The sequence below is a fragment of the Eleutherodactylus coqui genome, chromosome 12 (assembly GCF_035609145.1).
Source record: "Eleutherodactylus coqui strain aEleCoq1 chromosome 12, aEleCoq1.hap1, whole genome shotgun sequence".
In the NCBI taxonomy this organism is placed as follows: Eukaryota; Metazoa; Chordata; class Amphibia; order Anura; family Eleutherodactylidae; genus Eleutherodactylus; species Eleutherodactylus coqui.
The window spans coordinates 14789690-14812807 of record NC_089848.1 but is presented as its reverse complement, the minus strand read 5'-3'; positions in this window follow the sequence as shown (position 1 = coordinate 14812807).

Sequence of the window (23118 nt, the reverse complement as noted above, 5' to 3'; positions counted from 1 at the left end):
TTCTGTTTCCTTCTTATTACTTCTGTCCTCAAACTTCCAATTATTAATTAGCACATTTTTAGTTAGAAAAACAGGAAAATAGGCAGCTTTCTATTCCATAAAAATTTCAGTAATAAAATGGCGTCATCAGCAGGATTGCTAGCGAGCGATCAGTTAACTGTTGGTTGTCTAAGAGATGATTTATTAGATCACATTATCTTCCACTAGTAAAGAAACATTTCTTTAGCAAGTAAGCCTTCACCTTTTTTTGTTTTATACCTTCTATGGGCCAATAAGCATCAACTATGACTCCCACTGCCACCATAAATGAAGCCAGCAGAAGAGACAGACACACTAACTTGTTATATGGCATTTCAGTCAATTACAATACCGACTGGGTAATGTTCGTGTCAAGTGGTTGGCTAAAACTCTACAAACGGATTCCATTGTGTAACTTCATGTGGGGAGCCATAATTGCAGTCATCAGGCATTCCCATTCAGTGAAGATGTGGCTGCTGAACCCAAGAAAGCTGAGTAATACACAGGTCTAGTTTTAGACACAGTGTGACCCTGGGTAAAACTAAAAGTGGGGCCCCAAATACTGATATATTGTACCAAGAACTCAGTGACATTCAGTCAATTTGGAAGGCAGTGTGCAGAAAGCTCCATATTACCTCTATTGTGTTACTGAACAAAACACACTATAGAAATACTGGAATGATACCACACAAGACCCAAATAATACAGGTACCCCATGAACACTTCCACTGCAGTGACTGAATAATAGAGCCTCCAGACCATTACTGAATAAGAAAACACTGCACAGACTAATATTACCATAATACGGTTACCATATAGTAGCAGATTCCAGTTCTATGCAGATGCTTTACAGACCCTATAAATGAATACAGTAATTCATATCCAGTCACTCAGGTGGTGTCTTCTCTGATTTGAGTCATTCACTTTTCCCAGCCACAACACATCTGTAGAGTTTGCACCCAGACATCTTTTACGCTTCACTTTTCCAGCACCCTTCCAAACTCCTCAATCTGTTGATACCACCAATTCTATGCCTAATGCTGCTCCATTTCACCTTATTATTAAACCAATGTGTGTGGCATGTTGTCATAACTATAGTTACTCACTTGTTAACCCTTTAACGCAATCCAATACCAAGCCCACTCTATTTACAGTGAGCTTTGGGTGTAGCTCTATATTTCCATATTTTTAATTTTGAGCGAAGTAGGAGGAAACATAGTTGAAGCAGGAGAAGGAGAGCAGCAGAACCATCACTACTACCAGCAATAGCACCTTTAGTGTGCAGTGTAGTCTTTGATATAAATCTGTGCTCAGTCATATATGAGTATGTATACTGGCAGCAGGGCAGACAAACACCTCTTAAGCATGTTGTGTAAGCTCTGGACACTCCTTCAGCTTAGACACCCAGAAGTCAAAGAGGTCAATGCAATGTCTGAATAAATCCACATGAGAGCTGACATACTCTTGGACCATCATGAATAAATTTTGCCTGTAACTGTCAGTCCTACCCTCTGCTTTTGCTGCAGGCTGCAATAGGCTGAAAAAACTATGCCACATCTATGTTTGACTTCCCCTGTCACTGGTGGTGGTGCTGCGGTGGTGGCTTCCTGTTCATCCACCATGAGCCACAGAGCTGTGATTCATTGCAGATGCATCTCTGTGGCCATGGAAATGACAGTTGTACTGGGATCAGAATAGCGCTCCTTCAGTATAAAATGGATTGTTAGGAAAATAATATAAAATATGGGACTTACCCGACACTAAGTGAGGATCCCAATACTTGGGATAACTCACTAGTACCTCCAAATCCTGGATAGCATATAGAGTAGTTTAACCTTCTTCCCAATCCTGGCTGGAGAGCTGCTCAGATATCTGGGGTCCCTAATGATAGGGAACCCAGTGTAGGTATAAATCCAAGGTATAGAAAAGGTATCCAAAATAGCGCTTCACGGGATGAAGGAAAAAAGTATATATCTCTTTTTTCACTAAATAGGTGAGGTTTGTTGCAATAAACCTCACCTATTTGGTGAAAAAAGAGATATATATTTTTTCCTTCATCCCGTGAAGCGCTATTTTGGATACCTTTTCTATACTCTGTGGCCATGGGGAAATGCTGTGCTCAAGCTGCTTAACAGTCTGTCATGATAATGCTGCATTTTGAGACTTCCTTTCCACTGTCGGAATGAGATTTGTCATTTTAGTCTTGTAGCAGGGATCAAGGAGGGTGGCCACCCAGTAATGATCTGAAGTTTTAATGTGGGCTATGCGGTAGTCCTTCTCAAAGCACTGTAGCAAAGAAACACTAATATGCGTCAAAGTCCCTAATGGTGATATTCCACATTCCTTCAGGTTCAGGCCTAAGAGTGTCCTTTGGCTGGTCCCACCATCCACATAGAATAGCTGGGGTTAGTGATGGATAGTTGCATAGCCCCTTCGCCTGTATTTAGATTTATACTATCCCCATGGGTGGAAAAAAGTGTTGTAGAAGATGCTCAACTTTCTTGCCCAAAGACACTCAACCTGAGATGTTCAGTAATGAACGACAGACTGGCCAGACAGTTGGGAGATTAGTATCTCTTCTTCCTTCACTTCTTCCTTTTGTGATAACAACACATCATTGTCCCTGAGGCCCTGCAACATCTGTTACAGAAGGCAGGCCACGGGGATTGTCATATTGATCACGACTGATCATTTTGGTAACTTCTTCAAAGCAGGTTAAAATAGTACACAAGTCTTTGATCTGCAGCCACTACACAGGTGTAAAGTGTCCAACCTCCATACAGTGTCTGCTAATGGCATACACAATCTGGTACTCTGTGATCACTCCCTGCTGCTGACTTAGCCCCTGCAACATGTGCAACATGGAATTCCACCGTGTAAGCATAGATGAGATGGTTGGATGATGCACCTCTGCCGAATGAGAGCCAGTTGGGTATGAATGCTGAAAGTGTGAGCACAGTTTCCTGGCCATTTCCAGCATTTGATATAAACCTGGGTAATTGTTTAGGAAGCACTGCACTACCGGGTTCATCGCATGGGCCAGGAAAAGTACATGTGTGAGATTGCCGAGTTGGCCTCATTGTCACACACAGCCTTGCCTGGCTTCAGATTGTGAAGGGTAAGCCACACATAAGCCTGGGCCTGCAGAGCCACCAACAACTCTTCAGTCATGTGGCTGTGCTCCCCTAGACATATGAATTTTAGGACAGCATTTACCAGGTGTAATGCTGTATGGAGGTCAGATTTTGTCACATATTGATATGTGTCGATGAGGAGGCTTTTGCAATATAGATATGCAAGGTGTGCAACATCCATGGCCATGCTTTCCGAACCATGTATCCATGGTCAGCTACACCCTGCCACTGACAGCATTCTTCAACACTAGGGGCATATTATCCATGTAGTGATGCAATGCAGGGATGGCTTTTTGAGCAAAGAAATGGTGGCTGGGCATATGGTACTGTGGGTTAGCATGAAGCATCATGTTGTAGAAGGCATCTGTGTCCACTAGTCTGAAGGGCAGCATTTCCATTGCAAGCAGCTGTACAATGCTTGTGTTCCGGCTTTGTGTTTCTGGATATTTGGGGTGGTATTTTTTTTATGTTCCCATAGCCAGGGGATGAAGGGCTGGCAGCTGACCTGGGACATCTGTAATATGAGATAGATTGTCATTGTTGGCGAAGGTGGTGGTGATGGTGGCAGCTCAACGTCTGCTCTCCGTTACCCACGCTTGGCTCTGACGCCTGCAACCCGAGCATCAGTTGTGGAAGGAGAGGCCTGAAGTAAACCTGCTGCCCCTACACAAAACTGCCTCTCTGTGCTCAGAGGCTACTGCATGACCAGTGAGAGATATGGAGGAAGAGGTAGCAGAAGCGGGAGTAGCATGAGGCCCTCTAGTGCAGGTGGACTGTCCAAGGCAGCATATTGTAGGAGTTCATATGATTGTTCATACATGTTGTGTTGAAGTTGTTTACATTCTTGCCACAGATCTTATAGATGACCAATCTTCTGTCATTACCTGCACTTTCAAAGAATGCACAGGCTGCACAAATCCTGTGAGCTGACCTAGTTGTTGGCCTGATGGAGTATTGCACCACAACAACCACCTCTTCCTTCCCTCCACAAGCTGATACCACCAATTCTATGACTCTCCCCGTCTGTCCATGTTGGGTCAGGCACCTCATCCTCTTCCATCTCCTCTTCTTCTTCATTGTCTTTCTCCTCCTGGGTGGACTCTATTTCATAGGGAAAATCAGGAGCTGGCACCTCCATTCCCACATTCCCCTGAGTACACATTGTCTGTGGAGGGGTGACCTCACGCACTGACCCTCATTATCTTTGTCTTTGGAGGAAAAAATGCATTCAATGTCTTGGTCTTCTACCTCTGGTTGTTTGCACTACCAGGTTGACATTCATGACACTGAATAATTAAACAGCTCCTCAAACTGATCCATGTGGACAGCGTCGGAGGGTGCGAGGATTTGGCACAGGATGAAAATGAGGGGGGATGCTCATGGCTGACTGGTGCAGACTAACTACTATGTGACTGCGACTGGGAGGAAAAGGAGGTGGTGGTACTTGAGGCATGTTGTGTCATCCACTCTACATGCTGCGGATATAACACATGGGCAGAAAAATTTTAAGGAATGTAAGCGGGCTTGCCTCACCTCCTGCAGAATGTGGGGCTGTGTTGCTGCAGTGGGAGCCACTTGAAGTGCCAACTTGGCCCATCCACTACCACCTTCACCTCCACAATGACCAACAACACTTCCCCTCCCCCTTGCTTTCTACATGCTGTCTTTACTATTTATTTAGTTTTTTGTCAGTTATTTTTTGTTTACTTTTTAGTATAGTTTTATATAACTTACTGCTTTGCTGCTATATGCATTGCCAGCAGCAGAAATATCTCCTCTCCCAATGTACAGACCACACTTCACATAGGCATATAAACATGATCCAGCTTGTTACGCTGCTTCCTCCAATACAACCCCATTTAAGTTCTCTGCTGGTATGCAAGCAGTCACACCAGCAGCAATATATCCTCCACAAAATATGTGTCCCTATTAACAACATACCACATGGCATATAAATATGATGCAGCTTCTCTGTCCTGTGCTGAACTGTAAAATGGCCGCTGGTTACACTGTGTCTATGTTATATATGGCTAAGTCATGTGATACAGGCGTCCCATGAAACTGCTGCCCATACACAAGATGCAGTTCATATGTGGTGACATCAGCAGGGTGCCATGGCTGGTGTTTGGGTGCAGACTGACCACTGTAGCAGGTATTATGGGAAATTTGTTTTTCCTGCTATTTCACCAAAACTCAACTGATCAGTCTCTTATAAAAATTCAGGTTTTTTTTCAAACACTGTTTCTCCTGACTTTACTGAATTTGTGAAAACTGTAGTAAATAGTTTACCTGATTTTACTATGGTAGCAGTAAAAGCATACCAGGCTAACCTACACAGTAGAGCTATTAAATGCTATTATATGCACAACTCAAACTTCTTAGTTCAATGTTTACATATTTTAGTGCTCTTCAGAGTTTTGTTGCATCTTCTTCTGATTGTTTGCTTTTGCGTTGCAGCAACAGCAATACATTTCCTTTTACTGTGTTTGTATGTGCTGTCCATCTTTGTTTATGATTAGAGATGAGCAAGCGCCAAAATGCTCGGGTGCTCGTTACTCGAGACGAAATTTTCGCGATGTTCGAGGGTTTGTTTCGAGTAACGAACCCCATTGAAGTCAATGGGCGACTCGAGCATTTTTGTATATCGCTGATGCTCGCTAAGGTTTTCATTTGTGAAAATCTGGGCAATTCAAGAAAGTGATGGGAACGACACAGCAACGGATAGGGCAGGCGAGGGGCTACATGTTGGGCTGCATCTCAAGTTCCCAGGTCCCACTATTAAGTCACAATAGCGTCAAGAGTGCCCCCCCCCCTCTCCCAACAATTTTTACTTCTGAAAAACCCTCATTAGCAAGGCATACCTTAGCTAAGCACCACACCACCTCCAACAAATCACTGCCTGCATGACACTCCGCTGCCACTTCTCCTGGGTTACATGCTGCCCAACCCCCTGCACGACCCAGTGTCCACAGCGCACACCAAAGTGTCCCTGCGCAGCCTTCAGCTGCCCTCATGCCACACCACCCTCATGTCTATTTATAAGTGCGTCTGCCATGAGGAGGAACCGCAGGCACACACTGCAGAGGGTTGGCACGGCCAGGCAGCGACCCTCTTTAAAAGGGGCGGGGCGATAGCCCATAATGCTGTACAGAAGCAATGAGAAATCCAATCCTGCGCCACCTCCATCAGGAGCTGCACACGTGGGCATAGCAATGGGGAACCCATGTGCCACACACTATTCATTCTGTCAAGGTGTCTGCATGCCCCAATCAGACCGGGGTTTTTTATAAATAGTCACAGGCAGGTACAACTCCGCAATGGGAATTCCGTGTGCACCCACAGCATGGGTGGCTCCCTGGAACCCACTGGCTGTACATAAATGAATCCCATTGCAGTGCTCAGCACAGCTGAGGTAACGTCAGGTTTAATGCAGGTGGGCTTCGGCCCACACTGCATGCCCCAGTCAGACTGGGGTTCTTTGGAAGTGGACACATGCAGTTACAACTCCGTGTGGACCGACAGCATGGGTGGGTCCCAGGAAGCCACTGGCGGTACATAAATATATCCCATTGCATTCTCCATCACAGCTGAGGTAACGTCCGATTAAATGCATGTGGTCTTCGGCCCACATTGCATGCCCCAGTCTGACCTGGGTTTTTAATACATATATACTGGCAGGTACAAATCCCTAATGTGAAGTCCCTGTGGACCCACAGCATGGGTGGCTCCCTGGAACCCACAGGCGGTACATAAATAAATCCCATAGCATTGGCCATCACAGCTGAGGTAACATCAGGTTTAATGCAGGTGGGCTTCGGCCCACACTGCATGCCCCAGTCAGACTGGGGTTCTTTAGAAGTGGATACATGCAGTTACAACTCCGTGTGGACCGACAGCATGGGTGGCTCCCTGGAACCCACCGGCGGTACATAAACATATCCCATTGCAGTGCCCAGCACAGCTGAGGTAACTTCAGCTTTAATGCAGGTGGGCTAAAAATTACTAGGATTACAATGTAGGCGAGGGCCCAAAAAAATTGGTGTACCAACAGTACAAATGTACCTCAGAAAAATTGCCCATGCCCAACCAAGAGGGCAGGTGAAACCCATTAATCGCTTTGGTTAATGTGGCTTAATTTGTAACTAGGCCTGTAGGCAGCCCAGTTAAAATAAAAATTGGTTCAGGTGCAAGATTCAATGCTTTATTGAATTGAGAATTGAAACGTATTAACATTGTTTTATATGACTGAGTTATATGACTGAGCCTTGTGGGCCTAAGAAAAATTGCCCATTCGGCGTGATTACGTGAGGTTTCAGGAGGAGGAGCAGGAGGAGGAGGATGAATTTTATACACAGATTGATGAAGCTAAAAGGTCCCCGTTTTTATGGTGATAGAGAACGATGCTTCCATCCGCGGGTGCAGCCTACGTATTGTTTAGGTATCGCTGCTGTCCGCTGGTGGAGAAGAGAAGTCTGGGGAAATCCAGGCTTTGTTCATCTTTATGATTGTAAGCCTGACAGGCGGGTACGCTTATCCATGATTATTCCCCCAGCCGCACTAAACACCCTCTCTGACAAGACGCTAGCCGCAGGACAAGCAAGCACCTCCAGGGCATACAGCGCGAGTTTAGGCCACGTGTCCAGCTTCGACACCCAGTAGTTGTAGGGGGCAGAGGCGTCACGGAGGATGGTCGTGCGATCGGCTATGTACTCCCTCACCATCCTTTTACAGTGCTCCCGCCGACTCAGCCTTGACTGGGGAGCGGTGACACAGTCTTGCTGGGGAGCCATAAAGCTGTCAAAGGCCTTGGATAGTGTTCCCCTGCCTGTGCTGTACATGCTGCCTGATCTCCGCACCTCCCCTGCCACCTGGCCCTCGGAACTACGCCTTCTGCCACTAGCGCTGTCGGATGGGAATTTTACCATCAGTTTGTCCGTCAGGGTCCTGTGGTATAGCATCACTCTCGAACGCCTTTCCTCTTCGGGTATGAGAGTGGAAAGGTTCTCCTTATACCGTGGGTCGAGCAGTGTGTACACCCAGTAATCCGTAGTGGCCAGAATGCGTGTAATGCGAGGGTCACGAGAAAGGCATCCTAACATGAAGTCCGCCATGTGTGCCAGGGTACCTGTACGCAACACATGGCTGTCCTCACTAGAAAGATCACTTTCAGGATCCTCCTCCTACTCCTCCTCCTCCTCAGGCCATACACGCTGAAAGGATGACAGGCAAGCAGCATGGGTACCCTCAGCAGTGGGCCAAGCTGTCTCTTCCCCCTCCTCCTCATGCTCCTCCCCCTCCTCCTCCTCCTCCTCAACGCGCTGAGATATAGACATGAGGGTGCTCTGACTATCCAGCAACATACTGTCTTCTCCCGCCTCCGTTTCCGAGCGCAAAGCGTCTGCCTTTATGCTTTGCAGGGAACTTTTCAAGAGGCATAGCAGAGGAATGGTGACGCTAATGATTGCAGCATCGCCGCTCACCATCTGGGTAGACTCATCAAAGTTTCCAAGGACCTGGCAGATGTCTGCCAACCAGGCCCACTCTTCTGTAAAGAATTGAGGAGGCTGACTCCCACTACGCAGCCCATGTTGGAGTTGGTATTCCACTATAGCTCTACGCTGCTCATAGAGCCTGGCCAACATGTGGAGCGTAGAGTTCCACCGTGTGGGCACGTCGCACAGCAGTCGGTGCACTGGCAGATTAAACCGATGTTGCAGGGTGCGCAGGGTGGCAGCGTCTTGGACTTGCGGAAATGTGCACTGAGCCGGCGCACCCTGCAGAGCAGGTCTGACAAGCGTGGGTAGCTTTTCAGAAAGCGCTGAACCACCAAATTAGTGGGCCAGGCATGGCACGTGCGTGAGGCTGTCGAGCTGCAGAGCCGCCACCAGGTTACAGCCGTTGTCACACACGACCATGGCCGGTTGGAGGCTCAGCGGCGAAAGCCAGCGGTCGGTCTGCTCTGTCAGACCCTGCAGCAGTTCGTGGGCCGTGTGCCTCTTCTCTCCTAAGCTGACTAGTTTCAGCACGGCCTGCTAACGCTTGCCCACCGCTGTGCTGCCACGCCGCGCGACACCGACTGCTGGCGACGTGCTGCTGCTGACACATCTTGATTGTGAGACAGAGGTTGCATAGGAGGAGGAGGAGGAGGGTGGTTTAGTGGAGGAAGCATACACCGCCGCAGATACCACCACCGAGCTGGGGCCCGCAATTCTGGGGGTGGGTAGGACGTGAGCGGTCCCAGGCTCTGACTCGGTCCCAGCCTTCACTAAATTCACCCAATGTGCCGTCAGGGAGATATAGTGGCCCTGCCCGCCTGTGCTTGTCCACGTGTCCGTTGTTAAGTGGACCTTGGCAGTAACCGCGTTGGTGAGGGCGCGTACAATGTTGCGGGAGACGTGGTCGTGCAGGGCTGGGACAGCACATCGGGAAAAGTAGTGGCGACTGGGAACCGAGTAGCGCGGGGCTGCCGCCGCCATCATGTTTTTGAAAGCCTCCGTTTCCACAAGCCTATATGGCAGCATGTCCAGGCTGATCAATTTGGCTATGTGCACGTTTAACGCTTGAGCGTGCGGGTGCGCGGCGGCGTACTTGCGCTTGCGCTCAAACACTTGCGCTAGCGACGGCTGGATGGTGCACTGAGAGACATTGCTGGATGGGGCCGAGGACACCGGAGGTGAGGGTGTGGGTGCAGGCCTGGAGACGGTAGTGCCTGTGTCCTGAGAGGGGGGCTGGATCTCAGTGGCAGGTTGGGGCACAGGGGGAGAGGCAGTGGTGCAAACCGGAGGCGGTGAATGTCCTTCGTCCCACCTTGTGGGGTGCTTGGCCATCATATGTCTGCGCATGCTGGTGGTGGTGGCTCCACGGCTGTTCTTGGCGCGAGAAACCTTGCACACCACAGTTCGTCGGTCGTCTGAACTCTCAGTGAAAAACTGCCAGACCTTTGAGCACCTCGGCCTCTGCAGGGTGGCATGGCGCGAGGGGCGCTTTGGGAAACAGTTGGTGGATTATTCGGTCTGGCCCTGCCTCTACCCCTGGCCACCGCACTGCCTCTTCCAACCTGCCCTGCTGCTGCTGCACTTGCCTCCCCCTCTGAAGACCTGTCCTCAGTAGGCTTAGCAAACCAGGTGGGGTCAGTCACCTCATCGTCCAGCTGCTCTTCCTCCGAATCCTCTGTGCGCTCCTCCCTCGGACTTACTGCCCTTACTACTACCTCACTGATAGACAACTGTGTCTCATCGTCATCGTCCTCCTCACCCACTGAAAGCTCTTGAGACAGTTGCCGGAAGTCCCCAGCCTCATCCCCCGGACCCCGGGAACTTTCCAAAGGTTGGGCATCGGTCACGACAAACTCCTCCGGTGGGAGAGGAACCATTGCTGCTGATTCTGGGCAGGGGCCTGAGAACAGTTCCTGGGACTCTGCCTGCTCCTCACAATGTGTCATTGTAATGGAGTGAGGAGGCTGGGAGGAAGGAGGAGCAGCAGCCAGAGGATTCAGAGTTGCAGCAGTGGACGGCGTAGAACTCTGGGTGGTCGATAGATTGCTGGATGCACTTTCTGCCATCCACTACAGGACCTGCTCACACTGCTCATTTTGTAATAAAGGTCTACCGCGTGGACCCATTAATTGTGAGATGATTCTGGGGATGCCAGAATCGTGCCTCTCTCCTAATCCCGCAGCTGTCGGCTGCGATACACCTGGATCAGGAGCTCGGCCTGTGCCCACACTCTGAGTTGGGCCTCCGCGTCCTCGCCCGCGTCCACATCCTCTAGGCCTACCCCTACCCCTCAGCATGGTGTATTACGAGTAGAGCAGAAACAGAACGCTGTAATTAAATGTGCCGCTTATTGGCCTGTGGTTGGAGGCTGACTTCGCTTACGGAACGCACAGCAGAGCCAGGAAACAATTTTGCGCACGCCTGTAGTGAGACATAGGTGCGTATCACTGAGCTAGTGGAATTCACAGCTCAGAAGCAGTCAAGTGGCCAAAGGCCAGTAGTAGGCCTTAAGTATTTTGCTTCTATTTTTTTCAATGCTGAGCTGATACAGCAGACAGATACAGTAGGCAGCGTATAATATTATGTATACTGTTTCCCTCTGCCGTGATGACGGCGGTGATGTAACGGAGACAGCAGAGGCAGGAAGCAACTTTGCGCAAGCCTGCTGTAACGCTTAGCTGCGTATTAATTAGGACTTCTACCCCCAGCAGACAGATACTGTAGGCAGCGTATAATATTATGTATACTGTTTCCCTCTGACAGGATGACGGCGGTGATGTAACGGAGACAGCAGAGGCAGAAAACAATTTTGCTCAAGCCTGCTGTAACGCTTAGCTGCGTATTAATTGGGATTTCTACCCCCAGCAGACAGATACTGTAGGCAGCATATAATATTATGTATACTGATTCCCTCTGCCGTGATGACGGCGGTGATGTAACGGAGACAGCAGAGGCAGGAAACAACTTTGCGCAAGCCTGCTGTAACGCTTAGCTGCGTATTAATTAGGACTTCTACCCCCAGCAGACAGATACTGTAGGCAGCGTATAATATTATGTATACTGTTTCCCTCTGCCAGGATGACGGCGGTGATGTAACGGAGACAGCAGAGGCAGAAAACAATTTTGCTCAAGCCTGCTGTAACGCTTAGCTGCGTATTAATTGGGATTTCTACCCCCAGCAGACAGATACTGTAGGCAGCATATAATATTATGTATACTGATTCCCTCTGCCGGGATGACGGCGGTGATGTAACGGAGACAGCAGATCCAGGAAACAATTTTGCGCAAGCCTGCTGTAACGCTTAGCTGCGTATTAATTAGGACTACTACCCCCAGCAGACAGATACTGTAGGCAGCGTATAATATTATGTATACTGTTTCCCTCTGTCGGGATGACGGCGGTGATGTAACGGAGACAGCAGAGCCAGGAAACAATTTTGCGCAAGCCTGCTGTAACGCTTAGCTGCGTATTAATTAGGACTACTACCCCCAGCAGAGACGCAGTAAACTGTACACGGTCACAGGCAGCCCAAATATAGTATTTTTCCCCAATTTTTTTTTAAAAAGCCCACTGCCTATATAGCCTGTATATCTCTTTCGCTGCCTCACCAGTACTGGCCCCATACTCTGTACAATGACTGCAGACTGAGGACGCAATGCTCTGCACGCCCGATATACAAAAAAAAAAAAAAAAGTGCAACACTGCTAAAAGCAGCCTCAACAGTACTGCACACGGTGAGATGTGGCCCTAAGAATTACCGTTGGGGTTCTTCAAGCCTAAAATAACTCCTAACGCTCTCCCTATAGCAGCAGCAGCACTGTCCCTGATCTCTGTCAGAATGCATCTGTGGCGAGCCGCGGGCGGGGCAGATTTAAATACTCAGGTGACACCTGATCTCGCCAGCCACTCACTGCAGGGGGGTGGTATAGGGCTTGAACGTCGCAGGGGGAAGTTGTAATGCCTTCCATGTCTTTCTATTGGCCAGAAAAGCACGCAAACGTCTCAGAGAGGAAACTGAAAGTAACTCGAACATCGCGTGGTGCTCGTCTCGAGTAACGAGCATCTCGAACACCCTAATACTCGAACGAGTATCAAGCTCGGACGAGTGCGCTCGCTCATCTCTAATAAAGACTTTTAGATTTTGTACCTTGAATGCCATCACATTTCCTTCTGTTATTCTTGATTGGATCCATGAATTCTGGTTCCAGGTGACTATGCATGGCTCACTAATAAAGTGTTCTGGAATCTGCTGCTGGCACCATGCTTATTTCTATACACAAGTAACGTCCCGCCACAGGGTCGCAAGAGTCCTCCCCCTCTTAAAGTCAAGAAAACAAATTCAGACACAATTATCACAGACAAACAACCTTTCCCCAGCAGAAATGCATTCCCGGTTACAAGTACACCAATGCAAAGCCCCTAATACAATCCACAAATAGAGACGTGAATCACATGAAATACAAACTCTGGTGGCAGCCCTGACACGCATCTGTCTTGCGTTTTGTCAAGGGGATCAGTTAGCAAAATGAGAGTTGGGGCCGCTATCAAATTTGTGTTTCATGCGATCATCCTCCATGTCTCTGTGGATTATATTAGTGACTTTGAGACGGTGTACTATTGGTAGCTCCTTTATAGAGTATATCAGTCAAATCTTGGCCATGGCATTTATACTTGTACCATCCATGTTCTTTATTTATTCATACATTTACCCTTGTGGTATATTAGCATGGCTATGCATTGCCTATTATCTGTGTATGTATTTTTAGTATTAATAAAAATTGAATTTTTGTAATTATATATCAGAAGTTTATGTGCTTTATATGGAACCTTTCACACGGGATGGGATAGGCCGCATAACGCACTGCAAGCTACGTATATGTAAGTCCATATCTTGCACTGATATAGACTAAGGGACCTTTCACATGGGATGGAATTACACTACAGTTGCAAAATTCCACACGGAAATCTACAGGTCTAACTGTGGATTTTGATGTGGAGTTGCAGGCAGGTTTTATTGCATTTTCTTTTTAATCAGTCCTTGCAACGTGCCGTGTGCCCTATTCTGTCCCATGGGAAAAATCCCTTATAAGACTGAAAAATCTGTAAAAAGATTGGGATACATGTCTTTCTTGTAAGCCTGAATCTCTGCTATACACCAACTGTTCTAAATACCTAGTTCGCCACTAGGGGCAGAAAGGAACAATGTACATGGCTCCACCCATTTCCCCGAATAAGGATTAATTTTTTTGTATTTTTCTTTATAATCTAAATGACCGTTTAAATACCTTCTGTTTTAAGAAGGTCTTAGTGTATGTGAAAATGCTTGAGAAAGGGGCGAACACGTTTTCACCTACCAAATGGACAGTAATATTAATAAAAACATACAACAGCCTGCAGCATTCATCGCTTCAGACACTTATTGTCAAACAGTTAATTGCATAATATAGACAACCATACTTCAATTGGAATTGATAACGTTTAAGTAAAAGTGACGAGTTACCAAGTAAGCTTTTAATTAAATACGGCAATGAGTGTACAGTATTTATAGCTTTTTTCCAGCATGTCCATATGACCAGCATTTTAGAGAATTAATTAACTACACAACAGTTGTCATAGCAACTCTCGGAAAATCATTTTAACAGAGGATAAGTAATACATATGTATATAAATATGTCTACTTAACCGTACATATGTTGCCAGGGTTTGCAGAAGAAGGTCCAGATTTAATTATGTAGTTTGACCCACATAAACATTGTTTTGCTTCTAGAAATTACTAGTTTATCCTAGATTTAGTTTCCTTCACCTTATTTGTGACAAATAACTGACAGTATTTGAATAGGCTTCATTATAATGACACATGCTTTTGGAATATCAAGTATATTGCTGCTAATTATTTTTCACTATATTTTACATACAAATATTATATATATATATATATATATATATATATATATATATATATATATATATATTTCCCTATGGAGATTGTTGTACTACTAAAGAAATCATCAAGTGGTATTAAATAATCTGCTGAGGTATCACGCAAGAAAATCTGTATAGATAATAACCTTAGGGGACATGCTCTCAGGAACTCAGCTCTCTGTTTAATTCTGGCTTATCCTAGTTTTGTTGCATTACAGCAAAGTCTTTGTATAGTACTTCATATCAAGAGTACTCGTGTACATATAACAAGGTCCTGGCCGTCTGGCCTCTACCTAAACATTTACAATGGCCTTACTAACAATTGTCTTAGTGCCTCAAAACATTACATAGGATTGCGTACAGCCATCAGTCCTTTCTCAGCACAGGGTATGTCTCATACTCCTTAGTGCTTTGTCTCAAAGGCTTATACTAATAGGTTCTTTTTTCTTCTAGCATGGTAGTCCAGAAGCTTAACACCCCTAACATGTACCAGCTCAGGGTGTGTCTTATACTCATTTGTGTTTAGCCAATCTCTTCTTAGGTCAAGAGGGCAATTCTTGCACCTCCACGTCTTTTTAACAATGCCTGTCAGGTGGAGCATAATGAGGCTACTGCACCTCAGAAGACTCTTCTTTATTGCCCTCTAGCAGCTACAACTTATCATTACAGTGGTTGCACTGCAACAATATATATCATAAATAGAGATGAGCGAGCGTACTCGTCCGAGCTTGATACTCGTTCGAGTATTAGGGTGTTCGAGATGCTCGTTACTCGAGACGAGCACCACGCGATGTTCGAGTTACTTTCACTTTCATCTCTGAGACATTTGCGCGCTTTTCTGGCCAATAGAAAGACATGGAAGGCATTACAACTTCCTCCTGTGATGTTCCAGCCCTATACCACCCCCCTGCAGTGAGTGGCTGGCGAGATCAGGTGTCACCCGAGTATTTAAATCTGCCCCGCCCGCGGCTCACCACAGATGCATTCTGACAGAGATCAGGGACAGTGCTGCTGCTGCTATACGGAGAGTGTTAGGAGTTATTTTAGGCTTGAAGAACCCCAACGGTCCTTCTTAGGGCCACATCTGACCGTGTGCAGTACTGTTGAGGCTGCTTTTAGCAGTGTTGGACAATTTTTTTTTTTGGATATCGGGCGTGCAGAGCATTGCGTCCTCAGTCTGCAGTCCTTGCACAGAGTATGATGCCAGTACTGGTGAGGCAGGGAAAGAGATATACAGGCTATATAGGCATTGGGCTTTTTCTAAAAAATTGGGGAAAAATACTATATTTGGGCTGCCTGTGACAGTGTACAGTTTACTGCGTGTCTGCTGGGGGTAGAAGTCCTAATTAATACGCAGCTAAGCGTTACAGCAGCCTTGCGCAAAATTGTTTCCTGCCTCTGCTGTCTCCGTTATATCACCGCCGTCATCCCGGCAGAGGGAATCAGTATACATAATATTATACGCTGCCTACAGTATCTGTCTGCGGGGGAAAGAAGTCCTAATTAATACGCAGCTAAGCGTTACAGCAGGCTTGCGCAAAATTGTTTCCTGCCTCTGCTGTCTCCGTTACATCACCGCCGTCATCCCGGCAGAGGGAAACAGTATACATAATATTATACGCTGCCTACGATATCTGTCTGCTGGGGGTAGTAGTCCTAATTAATACGCAGCTAAGCGCTACAGCAGGCTTGCGCAAAATTGTTTCCTGCCTCTGCTGTCTCCGTTACATCACCGCCGTCATCCCGGCAGAGGGAAACAGTATACATAATATTATACGCTGCCTACAGTATCTGTCTGCTGTATCAGCTCAGCATTTAAAAAAATAGAAGCTTCTGAGCTGTGAATTCCACTAGCTCAGTGATACGCACCTACGTCTCACTACAGGCATGCGCAAAGGAGTTTGTCATGACCGATGCTCAACCTTTGGAAAGTTCCCGGGGTCCAGGGGATGGGGCTGGGGACTTCCGGCAACTGTCTCAAGAGCTTTCAGTGGGTGAGGAGGACGATGACGATGAGACACAGTTGTCTATCCCTCAGGTAGTAGTAATTGCAGTAAGTCCAAGGGAGGAGCGCACAGAGGATTCGGAGGAAGAGCAGCTGGACGATGAGGTGACTGACCCCACCTGGTTTGCTAAGCCTACTGAGGACAGGTCTTCAGAGGGGGAGGCAAGTGCAGCAGCAGGGTAGGTTGGAAGTGGCAGTGCGGTGGCCAGGGGTAGAGGCAGGGCCAGACCGAATAATCCACCAACTGTTTCCCAAAGCGCCCCCTCGCGCCATGCCACCCTGCAGAGGCCTAGGTGCTCAAAGGTCTGGCAGTTTTTCACTGAAAGTTCAGACGACCGACAAACTGTGGTGTGCAAGGTTTGTCGCGCCAAGATCAGCCGTGGAGCCACCAGCACCAGCATGCGCAGACATATGATGGCCAAGCACCCTACAAGGTGGGACGAAGGACATTCACCGCCTTCGGTTTGCACCACTGCCTCTCCCCCTGTGCCCCAACCTGCCACTGAGATCCAGCCCCCCTCTCAGGACACAGGCTCTACCGTCTCCCGGCCTGCACCCACACCCTCACCTCCGCTGTCCTCGGCCCCATCCAGCAATGTCTCTCAGTGCACCGTCCAGCCATCGCTAGCGCAAGTGTTTGAGCGCAAGCGCAAGTACGCCGCCACACACCCGCACGCTCAAGCATTAAACGTGCACATAGCCAAATTGATCAGCCTGGAGATGCTGTCGTATAGGCTTGTGGAAACGGAGGCTTTCAAAAACATGATGGCGGCGGCGGCCCCGCGCTACTCGGTTCCCAGACGCCACTACTTTTCCCGATGTGCTGTCCCAGCCCTGCACGACCACGTCTCCCGCAACATTGTACGCGCCCTCACCAACGCGGTTACTGCCAAGGTCCACTTAACAACGGACACGTGGACAAGCACAGGCGGGCAGGGCCACTATATCTCCCTGACGGCACATTGGGTGAATTTAGTGAAGGCTGGGACCGAGTCAGAGCCTGGGACCGCTCACGTCCTACCCACCCCCAGAATTGCGGGCCCCAGCTCGGTGCTGGTAACTGCGGCGGTGTATGCTTCCTCCACTAAACCACCCTCCTCCTCCTACGCAACCTCTGTCTCGCAGTCAAGATGTGTCAGCAGCAGCACGTCGCCAGCAGTCGGTGTCGTGCGGCGTGGCAGCACAGCTGTTGGCAAGCGTCAGCAGGCCGTGCTGAAACTAGTCAGCTTAGGAGAGAAGAGGCACACGGCTCACGAACTGCTGCAGGGTCTGACCGAGCAGACCGACCGCTGGCTTTCGCCGCTGAGCCTCCAACCGGGCATGGTCGTGTGTGACAACGGCCGTAACCTGTTGGCGGCTCTGCAGCTTGGCAGCCTCACGCACGTGCCATGCCTGGCCCACATCTTTAATTTGGTGGTTCAGAGCTTTCTGAAAAGCTACCCATGCTTGTCAGACCTGCTCGGAAAGGAGCGCCGGGTCAGCACACATTTCCGCAAGTCCAACACGGACGCTGCCACCCTGCGGACCCTGCAACATCGGTTTAATCTGCCAGTGCACCGACTGCTGTGCGACGTGCCCACTCGGTTGAACTCTACGCTCTACATGTTGGCCAGGCGCTATGAGCAGCGTAGAGCTATAGTGGAATACCAACTCCAACATGGGCGGCGTAGTGGGAGTCAGCCTCCTCAATTCTTTACAGAAGAGTGGGCCTGGTTGGCAGACATCTGCCAGGTCCTTGGAAACTTTGAGGAGTCTACCCAGATGGTGGGCGGCGATGCTGCAATCATTAGCATCACCATTCCTCTGCTATGCCTCTTGAGAAGTTCCCTGCAAAGCATAAAGCCAGACATTTTGCGCTCGGAAACGGAGGCGGGGGAAGACAGTATGTCGCTGGATAGTCAGCGCACCGTCATGTCCATATCTCAGCGCGTTGAGGAGGAGGAGGAGGGGGAGGAGCATGAGGAGGAGGGGGAAGAGACAGCTTGGCCCACTGCTGAGGGTACCCATGCTGCTTGCCTGTCATCCTTTCAGCGTGTATGGCCTGAGGAGGAGGAGGATCCTGAAAGTGATCTTCCTAGTGAGGACAGCCATGTGTTGCATACAGGTACCCTGGCACACATGGCGGACTTCATGTTAGGATGCCTTTCTAGTGACCCTCGCGTTACACGCATTCTGGCCACTGCGGATTACTGGGTGTACCCACTGCTCGACGCACGGTATAAGGAGAACCTTTCCACTCTCATACCCAAAGAGGAAAGGGGTTCGAGAGTGATGCTATACCACAGGACCCTGGTGGACAAACTGATGGTAAAATTCCCATCCGACAGCGCTAGTGGCAGAAGGCGCAGTTCCGAGGGCCAGGTCGCAGGGGAGGCGCGGAGATCAGGCAGCATGTACAGCACAGGCAGGGGAACACTCTCCAAGGCCTTTGCCAGCTTTATGGCTCCCCAGCAAGACTGTGTCACCGCTCCCCAGTAAAGGCTGAGTCGGCGGGAGCACTGTAAAAGGATGGTGAGGGAGTACGTAGCTGATCGCATGACCGTCCTCCGTGACGCCTCTGCTCACTTCAACTACTGGGTGTTGAAGCTGGACACGTGGCCTGAACTCACGCTGTATGCCCTGGAGGTGCTTGCTTGTCCTGCGGCTAGCGTCTTGTCAGAGAGGGTGTTTAGTGCGGCTGGGGGAATCATCACGGATAAGCGTACCCGCCTGTCAACTGACAGTGCCGACAGGCTTACACTCATAAAGATGAACAAAGCCTGGATTTCCCCAGACTTCTCTTCTCCACCAGTGGACAGCAGCGGTACCTAAACAATACGTAGGCTGCACCCGCGGATGGAAGCATCGTTCTCTATCACCATAAAAAACTGGGACCTTTTAGCTTCATCAATCTGTGTATTATATTCATCCTCCTCCTCCTGCTCCTCCTCCTAAATCCTCACGTAATCACGCCGAACGGGCAATTTTTCTTAGGCCCACAAGGCTCAGTCATATGACTTTTGTAAACATGTTTATACGTTTCAATTCTCATTAAAGCGTTGAAACTTGCACCTGAACCAATTTTTATTTTAACTGGGCTGCCTCCTGGTCTAGTTACAAATTAAGCCACATTAACCAAAGCGATTAATGGGTTTCACCTGCCCTCTTGGTTGGGCATGGGCAATTTTTCTGAGGTACATTAGTACTGTTGGTACACCAATTTTTTGGGGCCCTCACCTACAGTGTAATCCTACTAATTTTTATGGGCTTCGCCTGCACTCATGGTACAGCAAGGTTTGTGGGGTTGGCCAACACTTTTGCTACATAAATGTAACTGGGGCCTTGTCTATACTGCAACTACTGAAATGTGAAAGAGACTGTTGTCTCCCTAAACTGCTGCAACGGGAATGTTACTGTGGCCTGTTTTGACTGCTACTACTACTGAAATGGAACTAATACTGTGCTCCCCCTATACTGCTGCTTCGGAAATGTTACTGGGGCCTGTCTTGACTGCTACTACTACTGAAATGGAACTAATACAGTGCTCCCCCTATACTGCTGTTTCGGAATTGTTACTGGGGCCTGTCTTGACTGATACTATTACTGAAATGGAACTAAGACTGTGCTCCCCCTATACTGCTGCTTCGGAATTGTTACTGGGGCCTGTCTGGACTGCTACTACTACTGAAATGGAACTAATACTGTGCTCCCCCTATAATGCTGCTAGTGATATGTTACTGGGGCCTGTCCCTAATGCTACCACTGAAATGTTACTATTCTGGGCTCTGCCTATACCGCTGCTAAGGATATGTCACTGGGGTGTGGAAACGGAGGCTTCCCAAAGACATGATGGTGGCGAGGCCATTTCCCACCAACGCTGTTACTGTTAAGGTGCATATAACCACGGACACGTGGAGAGGACACGTAGTGCCTCAAAAACATCACCCTCCTCCTCCAACAATGAAAACATTCTTGCCAAATACCTTTGCATTGGTCCGTCTGGTGGCAGTCCAAGAATTTCACCTTTACCGACACAACAAGAGAGCCCACCCACCATCCCCCCGCCACGGCCCACTTAATCCTGGCCACATTCCGAAAACCAACTAAATAAAACCACGCTACTATGTCCGCAGTCGCCACCACATTCCCACCAACGCAGATACTGTTAAGGTACATATTACCACTCTGACTGGGGCATGCACTGTGGGCCGAAGCACACCTGTATTGTATGTGACGTTAGCTCTGCTGAGCAGGGCACTGCAATGGGATACGTTTATGTACCGCCGATGGGTTCCAGGGAGCCACCCATGCTGTGGGTCCACAGGGACTTCACATTAGGGATTTGTACCTGCCAGTGTCTATGTATTAAAAACCCCGGTCAGACTGGGTCATGCAGTGTGGGCCAAAGCCCACCTGCATTTAATCTGATGTTAGCTTTGCTGTCCAGGGCACTGCAATGGGATATATTTATGTACCGCCGGTGGCTTCCTGGGACCCACCCATGCTGTCGGTCCACACGGAGTTGTAACTGCATGTGTCTACTTATAAAGAACCCCAGTCTGACTGGGGCATGCAGTGTGGGCCGAAGACCACCTGCATTTAATCGGACGTTACCTCAGCTGTGATGGGCAATGCAATGGGATATATTTATGTACCACCGGTGGCTTCCTGAGACCCACCCATGCTGTCGGTCCACACGGAGTTGTAACTGCATGTGTCTACTTATAAAGAACCCCAGTCTGACTGGGGCATGCAGTGTGGGCCGAAGCCTTCCTGCATTAAACCTGACGTTACCTCAGCTGTGCTGGGCACTGCAATGGGATTTATTTATGTACCGCCGGTGGGTTCCAGGGAGCCACCTATGCTGTGGGTCCACAGGGACTTCACATTAGGGATTTGTACCTGCCAGTGTCTATGTATTAAAAACCCCGGTCAGACTGGGGCATGCAGTGTGGGCCGAAGACCACCTGCATTTAATCGGACGTTACCTCAGCTGTGATGGGCAATGCAATGGGATATATTTATGTACCGCCGGTGGCTTCCTGGGACCCACCCATGCTGTCGGTCCACACGGAGTTGTAACTGTATGTGTCTACTTATAAAGAACCCCAGTCTGACTGGGGCATGCAGTGTGGGCCGAAGCCCACCTGCATTTAATCTGACGTTAGCTCTGCTGTCCAGGGCACTGCAATGGGATACATTTATGTACAGCCGGTGGGTTCCAGGGAGCCACCCATGCTGTGGGTGCACACGGAATTCCCATTGCGGAGTTGTACCTGCCTGTGACTATTTATAAAAATCCCCGGTCTGACTGGGGCATGCAGACCCCTTGACAGAATGAATAGTGTGCCTGGCCGTGCCAACCCTCTGCAGTGTGTGCCTGCGGTTCCTCCTCATGGCAGACGCACTTATGAATAGACATGAGGGTGGTGTGTCTATGAGGCCAGCGTGTGGCATGAGGGCAGCTGAAGGCTGCGCAGGGACACTTTGGTGTGCGCTGTGGACACTGGGTCGTGCGGGGGGGGGGGGGGTTGGGCAGCATGTTACCCAGGAGAAGTGGCAGCGGAGTGTCATGCAGGCAGTGATTGTGCTTTGTTGGAGGTAGTGTGTTGCTTAGCTAAGGTATGCCTTGCTAATGAGGGTTTTTCAGAAGTAAAAGTTGTCGGGGGGGGGGGGGTGGCCCACTCTTGCCGCTATTGTGGCTTAATAGTGGGACCTGGGAACTTGAGATGCAGCCCAACATGTAGCCCCTCGCCTACCCTATCCGTTTCTGTGTCGTTTCCAGCACTTTCTTGGGTTTTGCAGATTTTCACAAATGAAAACCTTAGCGAGTATCGGCGATATACAAAAATGCTCGGGTCGCCCATTGACCTCAATGGGGTTCGTTACTCGAAACGAACCCTCGAGCATCGTGAAAAGTTTGTCTCGAGTAACGAGCACCCGAGCATTTTGGTGCTCACTCATCTCTATATATGAACCATTGCCCCTGATTTACTATACTGAAGAGGGAGTTTGAGTCTTTCACTCATGAACCTGGAAAATAGGGAAATCTGTACTCATACTGGTGATTTACCTAATGTGTTTTTATTTGTTTCAGGCAGACTGCAATCTGGATTTTTAACCTTTAGCAAGTGAATTTAAATGTATATGTAATAAAAGTTATATTTTAGGGGATTTGGTATAAGGGTTAATGCCTTTGGCATTTTGTTTTCACTTTAAGAGGTTGGTGTCTGGCTATGCATTATGCTTGCAGCAGGTCATAACAACAAAAGGGTACTCTATCTATCTATCTGTGAAAGCACTGACTGACTCGCAGCTAATTCTATAACTTCCCTGTGTTGTACAAACATGAAATTTGGCAAAACCATTCTTTAGGTCCTAAATAGGAAAAATAAAAGGGTCACTACTTGATCATTCAATGCTAATTGCAAAAGTTAAAAGTTGAATTCATGAATGGATGTGAGTGAGACCTGCCTCTGATTGGCTCAGCGCTGAGCCAATCAGGGCAGGTCTGACTCACAGCCCCTTCACACCCACTGCAGGCCGGCCGCACTGAACTCCATC